This window comes from Plutella xylostella, chromosome 29 (genome assembly GCF_932276165.1).
Source record: "Plutella xylostella chromosome 29, ilPluXylo3.1, whole genome shotgun sequence".
In the NCBI taxonomy this organism is placed as follows: domain Eukaryota; kingdom Metazoa; phylum Arthropoda; class Insecta; order Lepidoptera; family Plutellidae; genus Plutella; species Plutella xylostella.
This window is the reverse complement of record NC_064009.1, coordinates 3,467,551-3,483,252: the sequence shown is the minus strand read 5'-3', so window position 1 is coordinate 3,483,252 and position 15,702 is coordinate 3,467,551.

Sequence of the window (15,702 nt, the reverse complement as noted above, 5' to 3'; positions counted from 1 at the left end):
GTTGAGAGCGAAATTAACATAATTATGTTAACTTATCACTGATATACATAATATGGATGTTATATGATTGATAAACTAAACTTACAACTAGTTAGATGGCCGTTTCTGCATGTTCCTTCTGATTCGTTGTGTTGATGAGGAGAAACAAAACACAGTAAAGGTTGTAATGGTCTGACTACCATTAAGTAATACCATTCTATTAATGATCCTCCACTCCTAGCCTATCATGACTTAAATGCCAGAAATGCGATCATGCATTATTACTTACAATATTTTTACTGTATAATTTTTACACAAAATTGTCTTACTTACTGCGCGGCAACTGTAGAATTTTTTAAAGTATCAACCTACTAGTTACGGGAAAATGAAAATCTCCGGCGAACAATTCAGTAAACGGAACGGTAAACTATTCAAAATTCAAGTTCACTTACAGTGGCAGTAATTGTATTTCTTGCAGCTCTCATGGGGATTTTCTTCGGTATCGTATCTAATTCCTCTCTCTCTCTTGTATTGTATCGAGGCGACTCCAATAGGTATATTGAGGGGTACCTCAGATCATCATCACCATTAAACGACTCCACATGAATCTGACTGCTTAGCCCTTGGGGATAAGGGTCATAGATCTCGATGTCATTGAGGGGTTTAGCTATTCCCATTCGTTCGTTGTTCAGTTTAACCAGATTGTGCAATAGTTCAGTGTACGATTGCTTCAAGATATCTGTGTCTGGTGGGTCCGGCTGTGGTGGAGAGAATTGTCCCGTGATCTGAAAGTGTTGAATATTATTGTAAGATGTCTCCGGTTGTTGGTCAAGTTGCAGATTTAAATGTGTATAAAACATTTACATCTGGAACTTGGACCAACAACCGGAGGTTAGGTTTATATGGCCGCGCGGTACCGCGTGGAACTACAGGGTGTTGCAAAAAGAGTATTCCCAGCCGAAACCTAGATTTGTAGCATGTTCTATCTAAGCCCGAAAACCTTACCCCATATGGAATTGTACCGAAGCATATTGTGAATATAAATATTAAATTAAGAAACATCTCACTATCGCCTACCGAAACAAAAGAAACATGTCATTTTTATTGAAAATATTGGTAGCTTTTTTACTGCCTGCGGTTCTGATTGACTTCATTGCCATTTACCATTACTTTAATCTTTAGTGCCAATTTCTCCATAGTCGGTTATCTAACCGACAGGGATTGATTTATAAATTAAACGTCATCTCCATATAAAATTCATGACAGATGTGACAAAACTCAACCACTACTGTTATGCTCTAACCGAGAATGGAGAAATTGGCACTTATGCTGATAGTCTATGCAAATGATTAAATATATCTGTACCCACCATCTAATACGTAGGTATGTACCTACATTGTACGCGCACGACTAGGTATTACTGTAGTTATAATCGAAAGTGATTTAAGTACTTACCAGATATATTTTTGTGATTCAATAACTTAATAACTTATTCTCTTGTAAAATATATTCAAGATGTATGTAAAAATATCAGTATCCTCAATTTTCATATGTAAATATTGTTAGGGAAAACTTTGGTACAAACCCAATGATAGTTCGTTATCCCTTTGTCTAAGGATATTCCTTTTCTGATTCCTGTTTTTTTGCTATACTTACTTATATACCTGTTAATAATTAAATAACATTCTAAGATAATCCATAGATAGTCCATATAGTCGTATACTTATATAAATAGCTAAATAATTCTAAAGAGAAGCAATACTATTCTCTATGAATCGAAGTAAATCTGCTTTTCTTTCTGCGACTAACATAAACAATATTTCACGGCTGCAAGGGGAGACTAGGGTGACGTTAGTTCACTCGGAAAATTGAGGGATTTGAGAAAATTTATGATTTATTGTTATTAATAAACGTCTTTTTAAATGACTTTTGGGCTTTGTAAGGAAAATGTTTATGTTAGATTTTTTTTTGCGTATAACGCATTTCCGAAGCTATAACAGTGCAGCGATCACAGTAGGATTCGATACTATTTTCGAATCTACACAAACATATGGAAAAAACAAAAGTCACTTTTGGAACTGACAAATTTGCCTTACATTTTAATAGTGACAGTTTACGAATCCTATGCTCGCGGCTCAGGATTCGATACTATTTTCGAATCTACACGAAGGGTCACTGTTTACCAAACGCTAAACGTATTTAAATCAAATTTTAAATACATTTTGTACTAACTGACAGACGTATGACAGGCTACTAAATACGTTTAGCGTTTGGTGAAATTCCACCTAACATATGGAAAAAACAAATATCACTTTTGGAACTAACTTGGCCTTACATTTTGACAGTGACAGTTGACGATACGCAACGTTAACGGAGGTTCGAAACTTGTGCTCGCGACGTTCTTTTTCAATATGTTTGTCTAGTTTCAAAAATATAATCGAATCCTGTGATAGCGCCTCAGTATACTTATAGCACTTACACTCGTTATAGTTGGCTGACGTAGGCTATATAGTGCAGTGGCACCCTCTTGGACATAGTAGTCGTCAAAATTTGGCTGAAATATGAAGCTGTCCGCGGACTCCTTATGAGAATTCACTGTTCAGTTAATTAACGTTTAATATCTAGATGGCATAGGATACGAATACCTACATATAATACCTACATGATAACTTTGTGCAAATAACAAAAAAGAAACTGAAAGTCGGACTTGCGCACTAAGGGTGCCATTACCGAAGTAGGTATCAGCTGAATCAGCTCAGTAAGTACTTAAATAATTTTCACATACAAACAAAACTATTGTTCCCTAAGTTTTTGCTGAAATCTGAAACACGTAAACAACAAAGCTCACGCGGGTCTCAATCAAACAGCACCTTAACTCGATCGCTAATGAATTTGGGGAGCTCATACATTGCATAGGTTTACTAAAACGTGGAACGGAAACTTGTTATAATCCAGTTATCTGCAGGCCCGGCCCTTGCGCCTCCGGGGTAGGGTAGATCCGTCACCGTAAAATATCACCGGCATTTTTCATGGATTATTCCACTTTCCCCGCCTGCCCCCGTACCTCGTTATGAGTTGCTGGCTTAACGTCGGGCCGCCGCTACGCCGCTCCGAGCCTACGCTTTCAACCTACTTGCGTTACGCCGCTCCTCGCTTATGAAGTACTTTCGTTATGCCGCGCGTAACATTTTCAAGTTAAGGGGATGCCCTCTCATAAACGGCTTAGTGGCTTAACGTCGGGCCGTCGCTACGCCGCTCCACGCCTACAAGCTACTTTCGGCACGCCGCTCCCGCCTACAGAGGACTTTCACTACGCCGCTCCGCAATTTTATTCACTTAAGGGCATGCTATGTCGAAATATTTAATTCCTAACATTGTATTAAAGGTTTAAACTGTATGTTTTGACTTCAACTTACTATGTATTAGTAGGTAAATATTGTATTATATTAGATACGTAGTATTATACATTATGTTTAATATATCTATTGTATTAGATACATACATATAGTATAATATGATTTATATAGTATATAGGTTAGGTATAGATATATGTAAGTACATTTCATATACCTATGTTGTACGAGTATTGCTCTATCTACTGCATTTTTTCATAGACAACTATTTTGGGGAAAATCTATATACAGGGTTATTGGTAAGTAGACCTGATCCTTCCAGGAGGTGATAGAGGAAGGCATTTCTAGTCGATTATACCCTATAATGCATTATCCGAAACTTAACCATTTCAAAGATATTTAATATTTAAAGATTTTTTGAATTTTTGCCAAAATTTCATGTTTAAACCCGAAAATAAGAAAAACTAGCCATATTTCAATACTTTTTTTGTTTGTTTAGCATTAGTAACATCTTAATAAACTAATAAAATAATAAAATGTGCATTATTCGACTTAAATTAGACACAATACCTCAAAATAGATAAACATTTTTAAAAAATATTCAAAACCTAAAAACAAATAAGTTAAATTAAAAAAGAATTTCATATAACAATTTTTTGTGCACTTCAGCTTAAACCCGAATATCAAATCAATTTAGGTATCACCAAGATCTCGAACCTCTAAGTTGAAATGGAGCTACATCCAACTAGGCTACGGTTCAGATAATTATTATGGTGAAAAGTTCCTTCACTTTCTTCCCGAGCCAAAAGCATTTTTTAGCTGCTTACACTTAATTCATTATTTTGAAGTCCCTTGACCACATACGTACATAAAATAGTTATTGCTACGATCTATATACCATCGTCTATCTATTACATACACTCGATGAGTGGTAGATTTAGTTCTTATCAAGTTTTAACTTGATTAACATAACATAATAATGGAAATTCCTATATGGGCGACTATTGTCTCATAATTATGAAGAATAAGCCAATCCACCCCAATTCTGTTAGCACTGCATGATAGAGAATACTTCAATGAACTTATAGACATGTAACACATTTAACAGCGTGCTCCGAGAGATTCATTGCATTAGGTACAATTTCTTCGGCCATATTAAAATTTGTTGCTGACTTAATTCATTATTTTGAAGTCCCTTGACCACATACGTACATAAAGTAGTTATTGCTACGATCTATATACCATCGTCTATCTATAACATACACTCGATGAGTGGTAGATTTAGTTCCTATCAAGTTTTAACTTGATTAACATAACATCATATTTTCCTATATGGGCGACTATTGTTTCATAATTATGAAGAATAAGCCAATCTACCCAAATTCTTTTAGCACTACATGCTAGAGAATACTTCAATGAACGTATAGACATATAACACATGTAACAGCGTGCTCGGAGAGATTAATTACATTACAATTACTTTACGGCGACATAGCAGCAACTATGTATGAGTGACGTCATGCGCACTCACCCCTCAGCAGCAACTTAGCAAAGTACCAAGAGTGGGAGGTGTAACTGCTGCTAGCTGCACTTTATAAGGCGCACGCTACGCCGTTTAGTAATTGTGACTTTATTAATCCCTCGGAGCACTCTGTTAAATGTTTTATATGTCTATAAGTTCATAAAAGTATTCTCTATCATGCAGTGCTAACAGAATTGGGGTGGATTGGCTTATTTGGAAAAACATATTCGGCGGTACTAAAAATTGCTGCTGACCATTCTTGCTGCTAAGTTCACAGACCTGAGCGGCGTGCCGAAAGTAGCTTGTAGGCGTGGAGCGGCGTAGCGACGGCCCGACGTTAAGCCACTAAGCCCTCGTTATAATGAGCTCAGCTTGTTTGCTAATGCCCGGTTTTAATACTGTAGCTAGGAGTTCCTAACGAGATTGTTACATTACATTTGCCTACTAGGTATATTGTTTTGTTTACATTAGGGTGTTGCTGAGCGTAACAGTGCGAATTTCGTCAAGTAGCTAATTACTATAATATATGGAGTCATCTCAAACACGGCCATCCGACCCCAAACTATAATAGACAGATTCTGTAACATGGGTATCGGACAGCTGATAATTATGTCTACACATCAGATACCTACATAGATATTATTAACACTCAAGATCCGAGTACAATGCACTATATTTAGGTATTTAAACCATAAAGCTAAGAATGGAGTTTCATTAAATTGTCAATGATGTTAAAATTAAACATGATAGAAAGGATAGAAAGGGAATCATTGAAACTCGGAAACTTATAAATCTGTTGGCACTGTCATTTGCCCCGGCTCCGTCGGTGGTCGGCATTCATGAGACTCATCAAATCCATCGAAGGTATAAATATAGCTCTAAACATAATTTAACTCTCTCTATTTGTATTAAAGTCATGTGTAGCTCTATTTGCGATTAGATTAAGTCTAACTATAGCTTTAGTAAACCCTCCCTATACTACCTACCTAATCTACCTAGAGGTGGAAACGTGTGCAATATAAGTTACCCTGCTGTCATTGTTATCTACATAATATCTACAAAATAATTTAGTTAAGTTTTCCTAATATAGAAAAAAAATAGTTGAAGTTTAGTTATGTTGTTGCTTAGCATTGGGGAATTACGGCGAAACTATAGACCGAAAAACTTGGTCAATTTTAAACATGCAATGAAGTGATCCATATGGCGTTGGTCGTCTCATTTCCATCAATTTTATGAATTTATCATCGCTTAGAAGGTTCAATCTTCCAGAGCAGTCATCTATGGCATAGCTAATGTTCCTATTAGTTGCGCTGCTCCAATCTCATCTTCCCAAGACGGCATCTGATTGAGTGATGAAATTTTCAAAAATACGGTGTTTTGTTATTGCTCACAGCTCATAGATACAGATAACCTTTATCCAAACATTGTGAAGCAATCGAAGTTTATTATAATCATAATACACTCACGGGCAATGAAAAAGTTCCACTCAAAAAATGTCAACACCAAACGACATAAATTTTTTCAAACATTTCATTTAAAATTTGTACAAAATATTACCGTTTTTTGTTGGTAATACCCCGATGCCTACTCATTGATAATGTACTTCAATATTACAAAAGGCGTCATTAAGCTTGCCTTTTCAGTTCAGGAGTAATTTTGTCTTTTTCTCAGTGGAACCTTTTCATTGCCCGTGAGTGTAAAACACCTTATTTACAACAAATGCCAATGTAAAAAATTTTGTAAAAACTAGGTTAGTACTTACTGAACTGGACTCGAACTGAAAGCTGCTGAAAGCTCTGCAATCTAGCGTACAATAGAGTTGGTTTCCGGTTCCGGTAAGCACTAATAATAATAAGTAGGTAAAAAGGTACCTCAATTTGTCTATATTTCTACTTGAATACGGGGGAAACTATATTTGTAAATAAAAGATAAGAAAAACGTGTTTGGCTTTTTGTATGCAGAAACATATTTTTTTCATAATTACTTAATTTATTTTTTATTCTTAAGGCGGGTCTATTCCTATACAAAAGTTCACTTAAATAGTTATTATTATTAAGTTATTACTTACGTTTATTAGGTACTTATATGAAACTTATAGTTTGAGCCTATGAAATATTATGTGTTATTATCATATCATCCATGTTTTTCCGTACCCAAACGACAAAATCGTAACGGCCATATGGCCACAGTTTTCCTGATCGAGAAAACAATCTCTTAAGATTTTAGTCCATTCAAAATATTTGTTCTTAACGTTAACCCTGTTTTGTTTGCTCTTAAGTAGCTTATCTTTCGTTTTCATCAATTTCCATTTCTAATAAACTCACTTATTCATACTGAAATGGTCAAATGAACAAAATATTCAAAAGGTTTTTTCACAAAAAAGTTATCAGCCGGACGGGATCCTGTAAAAAGAGATATGGGCTCCATAGGAACACACAGTATATACTTATTTACCTTATAATAAAATCTACTGATCAAGAGATTAGCAATTGAAAAGGTTCAACCAAGTAAAATTCCAGTTAGTTGTCAAGACAGCAATTGGTATACAATACGTACTTTCAACCAGCTTTTCGTTTCAGCTCTGTCCTTAAGGCGAAATGGAAAATATTTTCTTGTAAAAACGTGAAATAATTTTAAGACGTCTAAATACGTGTCGAAGGCAGTAGTTCATACCCCGTTGATTAGTGCCGAAACCGCGGTGCACTTAGTGCATCAGACAATGTGCTAGTCTAGTCTGAGGTAATGCACTAATTACGTTATTTAGGCACCGACGGTAGACGATTTTGTCTTGGATACTCTGCATAATTATGTACTTGTTAATATTATGTAGAATTATAAGTGAGAACTAACATCACTAAAATGTACCTATCATTTAAAGTTTTTTAGCCATAAGTATGAAATTTTCGTATATAAGTAGATACTTAATATCTATATTAGATATATCTTGTTTTTAGTGCAAATAAATAAAGAACCTATCTATACCTATGCCGCATCGTTAATCCGCAGAAAGTTCTTTTATAACACGACCCATTTTATTTTATGACTGTAAATGCCGTTTCTTCGCGTCGCAGTTATGTGGAAAAGATGAAAAAGAATGAATCCGCATTCTGAGGCCTGGTTTACATCCGATATAGGAAATGTGCATACTTGTATTCTTACCCCCTTATTCATAAAAAGTTACTGGACGCTTTAGCTATTGAACTTTTCTGTCTTTCTCTGACAGAGAACCATTTGTTCTTTGACAGAGAGAGAGACAAAACAGTTCAATAGCTAAAGCGTCCAGTAACTTTTTTATGAATAAGGGGGACATAAGGGATAATACTTAGATCACTATAGTAGCTTTTATTTGATTCTTGATTTATCGTAGTTGAGAAGATTGTAAACAAAAACTCGAGGCTGAGTGACTACTGTTCTAGACATTACGAATTACTTGTTTATCTATAATGAATGTATGATGAAAGCTAATTTTTAATACTCATGGGGTAGGTAAGTACTTATAAATTCTACTTACGATTTGACACTTGTTTACCTACAGCTTTGATTATATAAGACCTAGGTACATATAATTATGTAAATGTTACAGTTCTCTTCACTACACACACCTACATAAGTCTATGGTACTCTTACACACAGGTCTAAAATGATGTGAAATGTGCTTTCATATTTTTCGTAAATATTATAATAATTATAACTTAGTGAGTATGATATAAAATGATGGCACATTACATAACTTGTAGCACGCTGGTGCTGCGCCCTGCGCGAGACGGCCGGATATTGAGCTGTAGAGCTGTACAATGAGACCGCAGACGCAGTAAGGAAACTCTGCTTTCTTGATGTTTAACTTGTGTTTTTTGTATTTTAATAATGTAAATTTAAATGGTTTAAATAACTTTAGATATCTTAAGCCTAAGTTCCACGATACAGGTTCGCCTAGTGTGGAACTTGCAGCGTCATCACAAAATGTAGGTACTTAAACAGTTTGTTAATAAACGTTTTTGACTTTTAGTTTACACTATTTGTTTTGCCTCCTCGATAGATATATAGGAGTTTTATAGTTATATGTAGTCCCAGGTTAAAGTAGACATCCAAAATATGGTGATACAACTCATCATTCAAGAACCAATTTTGTTATACGAATGGTAAAAATTCACGTGACCGAAAAAGTCTCTAGAAGTAGGCATAGTAAATTTTTTCACATGCAGTTTATTAGGACGATGTGTTATCTCACTATCTTTCAGATGTGCCCTTTTTAATGTAAGTATTTAAGAGTCAGACTGGGGAGTCCTACTAGAAAAAAATATTAAACCACACTTTCTGTAAAAGTTTTGAAACTATATGTCATGCTGTTTCAAAAGTTGCATGGAGTGGTAAATTATGTTTAATAGTCAGTACACTACCCCTACTTTACTATCTCGCCACAGCCTTCAACTCAATAAGCTTTGCATACCGCTTCCTGTAAATGTAGTTGCAATGTGTTGTAGTCCTATAGCTCAGGTACTTACCAAGTAATTTCGTTTTAGGTTAATTTACGTGGTTCTGAAATGGTTAATCCGATTATAGCATTAGTGAGGGCATAGAAATAACTTTACGGAGTTAGAAATGGATGCAGCAGCTGTTGTAAACTATAGTTTCCTGTTATACAGCTGTAGGTTACTTATTGTGTACTATGTCAGTACCATGTCAGTACCTATGTGACGTTGCCGAAGCTCAAAGCTTGTTGATCAAATTGCCTTGGACCCGCCCAGAACTATGCAATTTTCAGTATGTTCTGTGTACAACGGTTCGGTATAGGAAGCTCCTTTACCCAAGGACATTCGAATATTATCGGATGAGCGGAGGTAAAGACATCAAGGATTAAGTTACACATTCAAACATAACCTGTTTGCCCAATATGTGCACATTTAGGTAGGTATATAATTTACTTACTTACATACTTAATAAGAACTCTGTACCTATACAAAATGTAGACTTAGATACCTGATAAAAAACGGATTCTGCTCTGACCCGAAATCTCATATTATCCCTTACTATTTTCTTAAAAAAGTGACAGTGTCTATAAAAATAATAAAGCGCCCGTATAAAAATAAAGCCAGTATCCGTAACGATTGCTGAAAAGGTATGAATAATTCATGAAGCGAATCTCCTATGAGGAGCAGCTAGGGCCGTCATCAAACACGCATCACTACACAATCGTTTGAAACAGAATCGATTAGGAGACGTTTTTGCATCCAGAATACTAATAAGTAAGCTGAGAAAGAAATTGGATCTGTGGGTTTACCCACGAACTAAAGACAAAGTGTCCGTCACACTTTAGGAAGTCATTGGAGCAGTGGATCCAAACTTCCACAATCATTTATCATTATCACAATAATAAATGTGTCACATTTGTAAAAAGGTTAAAAGATAAAAAAGATAGATAAAATACTCTTTATTGCACACAAAAAGAAACAGTATTACAAACATGAACAGAAAATAAATAGCACAATCGGCGGCCTTATTACTAAAAGTAATCTCTTCCAGACAACCAAATTGAAAGGAAATAGAAATAAAGGCTTTATTATCAGAATTTCACCGGTATGATATCTATAGAACTTAAGCTACTTTACGCTTGTAAGACCCTCTTAGCCAGAAGAAGCTTCTTTTCTCAATTTACCGAAACCTACATGTAAAGTAAAGTAAATCTTTATTCATAGTAAAGTGGCCTGGGTAATGAAGTTTCAGACTTTCCCATACTATTACTTTTCGATATAACACCCTGTAATATACCCTGCTATTGTGGATAGTTCAACCGTCTACAGAACACTTTGTGTTTCACAACTGCGTTCCACGTAGCAACCAATAACCCCGGGACATACTAAATTGGATTATAAAGGCACTACGGCTGCGGCTGCCAAATATCGCCTGCAACCTTTGGAAAGTCTAGACGAGGCTCGACCACCGGAGTCTCTGGTGGTGGACGCATTCAGCGCACGTCGCGTAATGCCGTGCTGCTGAGTTGAGAGCTAACTCTATACTGTGCAGGGATGGATTTAGGAGACTGAAGTCCTGGCGTTGGCTGAAGTGGAACGTACTCGTAGCTAACTGAAGGAGAAAATCCTCTAAGGAGCAAGTGCCGATTGTGTTAGGACAGTTTCTGTAGATCATCATTAGTACCACATTTGTAATTTTTTCCGGTTATTAATTGGTTCATCGACAAATCTGTCCTTTCTATGACTAAGCTGTATCGGTTAAGAATGCACTTGTAAGATGTATCAACTAGTATAAGGTGCAGGTGGGTAATGCCGAATTTCGGGTAATTCCGATTTTTGCCAATTTCTGCCAAACGCAGCCATACTTTGAACCGTGGAATCATTCACCTTGATGGCAACTTAATCTTCTACCTCGCTTGGGTTGACTCAGGGCGCTAGGACCGAGCGTGCGTGTTAAAACGTGGAATCAGTAAAAAAATGCAACTTTCCGCATTTTCGAATTTTCGGAATTACCCGCACATCTGTAATTAAGAAACCAGTAAAGTTATTTAACTGATTGTTTTTTCATCCAAAAGATTGACGTTTTTGTTCACTACGTTCGGAGTTTAAAAACCCTAGCTCTAATTTTTTGTATTTTTCGAATATTGAATATTGAAACATTTTATTATGAAATTTTGTGGATCGGGTTATTCCGAATTATAAATATCATTTAAATGTGTATACTAAGTACTTCTGGGCAGTTCTAGGTAATATTTTGAAATGAGTTTTTGCGACGTTATAGCTGACATTACTTCTTCATTTGCTGTTACCTACATAAAATCCATGAGTAAATTCTGTAAGATTTCCCTCGATCCCTCCCTGTCTCCCTCTACTGCTGCAGTTTGTGTTATTGAAATATTTTTATGTAGCCTCCCCCCTGCGTTCACAGAATACAAAATAGTTGAGATAAGTGAACGGTTCCTTTCACGAAATTGTGTGTAGTCTTCGGAGATTCCGTTGTTATTTTGAAGAATGATTTAAGGGTCTGCAATAGGGAATCGAGGGTTGGCATTGTCATAGAATTATGTAGTAAATGATGCTCTACAGCCTTGAAAAAAATCACACAGGTAGTTGAAGAGTCTAGCTAGGTGCTGAATCATTCGAATTTAAGTAAATGATTATGGATAACTGTAAATTAAATTCAGAATATCAAGAAAAACCAGTCAATCACACTCCCGTATTGTAACAACTGTGTCGTAATTATAAAGAATTTTCATATGATTTTTATCATATTATAAAGTTAAAGGCTTGGACTAGGCGCTAAATACTTTGTTTTTTAATAAACACACACTTATTTTGTGTAAATTAATCCCAAACTTGAGCAATTTTTTTCCCTCAAATCTTCATACAAATATCTATGGCGGCTTTCTTTGTTATAAAATCATAAACACAAGTGACGTTTGACTCAGTTGGCCGCTGGCCTCCAAAGAAGGGTCACGTCGGTTTAGGCAGCACTGACAGCTCGCGATCTTATCGTGTACAGATACAAAATCACTGCACATTGGTTGTCATTGCACTTTTTCAACTTTTATGACACCAACATAATTTGATTTGAAATTGAGGAAGCATAATTCTTCCAGTATATTCAATACATTAAATTAAATTAGATAGTGTGCAATATTCTCGTGATATTACAGTCTCGTAAAGGTCTGATGAGGAGCAGGAATATAGCGAATGGATCTAAGTGATGACAATACGCACGAACATTAGGTTAGGGATCAAAAATACAGTCTCTTGGTGCTGGTTGAGGTATGGTCTCGTGAGGATCTGATGAGGGCAGTAACACGGTGGTGGCTCAATTTTATTTCAAAGATGTTAATAGCTAAAACCATCGAGTTTGGGCTATTAAGTATGTTTTTCAGAGAGAGAGAAAGAGATTTTGTTTTTCCTCTGGATGTGTTAGGTTTACTGGGTTTACTAAGTTCATTCTGTTAATGGCATCAAGTTGTTATGTGTTCATAAGTAATAATTATTTATTAACAAAATGCTGTTGATTCTCCACGAAAATGTAAAAATAAAAATAAAATAAATAAAAATAAATTCGTAACGTAAAATTGACAATGACGGAATTTCTTCTATAGACAGTAGCCACAAAAAAAACAAACGATAGATGGCGTGATTTGAAGATAAAGATACATTTTTTCGACACATAGACAGCAACAACAAAAAAAATACAGATTTAAAGAAAAGAAACACATACTTATACAAAACAACAAAGAAAAAAAAAGGATACACATCAAAATAACTGGAAAAAATATAAGCCCCAATTTACTTGTGTGGGACAGGGAGTACCATAATATTTTTTTTGGGGTACTCCCCATCTATGCGAAAAATAAGCTTGATATCTTTACCCGTTTCTGAGAAAAAGGGCGGTGACAGACAGTCAGTCAGACAGACGGACAACAAAGAGATCCTATAACGGTTGCTTTTTTTCTTTTGACGTTCGAAACCCTAAAATTAAGTAAAAATATTATGCTGCCAAAAAATGTACTTACAGGTATTGAAAAAGCGGTATATAAACAAATTATACCAGCAGAGGGTTCACCATTTAGCTGAATGTTACTTAGAAAACGGCCTTGAGTGGCGGTCAAGTTGGTCCCCGCCTGCGATACTTTCCATTAACATTGGGACTCGTTTTCATGTTTTTAGCGTACAGTCAGGTTTTTAGTTTTTTATAATTGTATTTTTTTATTTGTAACTTTTTAGTTGTTTTTATTTTATGAAATTTTACGTCGGTAGGTAGTTCATGATCATTTTTTATTTCAATAATTTTGGTGTTGTTATTTAAATACCTTCAATATGCATATTTTTGTAATGTGAAAATCAAGTCCTTTCATTTGATACCTTACACGGCAAAGTTGAATTATTATTTTTTCGATCATCACGTTATGTCCTCAAGAGGGCGCTATGTACATTTTAATGGAACGTCACATAGCCTATAGCCATCGCGCCATCAATACGCTTCTAACAATACCTCATACATCAAAATCTATCAAGCCGTTTAGGCTACAGGAGGGAACAAAGAAACAGACAAACATACATATATACATACATACAATCAAAAAACATTACCCTCCTCCTTCGGCAGTCGGGTAAAAAGGAGTAAGACAGGGGGTCATTCTGAACTTTTGCTCTACGAGTTTTGGAAATTAACAAAAAAAAACCTTTTTCATAGAAACTTTGTTGGACATGTGACTTTTTACCATGGAAAACGAATATTTTTTTTCGCGAATTTGCAAATCTCGTAGAACAAAAGTTGTTCAGAATGACCCCTTGAGTCATCCCCTTTTGGCTTAGTATAGCCCTTTTGCGACACTATGTATTTACTTTGCTTTGTCGTCGGGGTTCAGTTGGCTGGAGGATGCCCGAAACTTATTATCTACACTTTAATACTTTTAGTTACCTTTCTACAAGTAAATACCACATTTGTTTGAGAAAGCTAATCGGGTTCCGAGTATAGAGTAAAGTGGCACCCCTATTAATTTCTACTCTTTCCTGGTGCCTACCAGTGTAAGTAAGAATTATACTTACTTACCCTAAAATCACCCAAAAATGTACTTGAACATAATTGTCAATAAAGTTGGCGAGTAAAAGTTTATCGACCCACGGTGCAAACTTACATGTGTGCGTGTCACTGCGTGTGCTGTGTGAAGAGCATTGAAAACCCAAAATTGGCGCGGCACGTCACCCTGTACGGGCCCTTAATGCCACTTTTATGCGGTCGAAAATGTTTTATTATAAATAGGTTTCGGTTACATTATTATAAATGTTTCGTATGAATTGAATGCTATTATTATTATAAACGTGAAAGTTTGTAAGTGTAAGTGAATAGATGTTTGTTACTCTTTTACGGGAGGATTTCTTAACTTTTTTTTTATGAAATTTGGCATTTGGAAAGCTCTTAAAGCTGGATTAACATTATCACATACTTAGGCTACTTCTTAGAGTTAGAATTCCTATAGGAATACCTACCTTCTAAGCTCTATAGGGAAGCTCGCAGGAAAACCCAGTTTATAATAAAAGTCAGCTTTTCGGTTGCGTAACGCACTATTTTCCTGAAGTAGGTTCAATTCCATTACATAACATCCTCGAGAGCTCTCATCTCACGAAACATTTCCTTTAATACGAAATCAACTTGCTACAGAAAAACTTACAGAATCCGGAATGACAATAACAATAAAGAAAACTTTATCCTTCGCCTCGCTTTTACTACTGAAGTTAGTACGAACTTATTTGCTCAACGAAATGGGGTCAAATCTACGCAAAAGCGTACGAAACAGTTTCAGTAATTTGATAAAGTTCATTAACTTTTTCGCCCGCACAGACACTTCACGCAAAAACATTGGAATTTTTATGTCTATCCGTGTAATTTAAAGGGTTGAACCCTCGCTTAATTAAATGTTTCGGATGCGTCGCGCTCTACGCCTAGAGGGCGCTGTGGTGTTTTGTTTCAATTCGCGTTTTTGCATCGCGCGGGGCGCGGGGCGCGGGGCGCGGGGCGCGGCAGCGCAGGGGTTAAAAGTTTTACGTTGTCTGTCTATCAAGTGTAACTGGGGGCACGTCAGGGGCTCAAGTTAAATTGGGTTATTGCTTCATAATATGTACTTAATATATTTTATTTCACACATACTCATCTAACAAAAAAGTTCTTATTAAGTGTACCTATTTAAACAATTATAATATGAATAGTTCGGTTACCTATACAGCTATCTTTTTCATTAACTTCTAAGTCCACCCTTCGTTCAGAGTTCAGAGATTTTAATAACTCATAATATCCAAACATAACATCTGCCACTTATTTTTATTTACATTAACAAAAGAAACCTTGAAGCAAGTATTG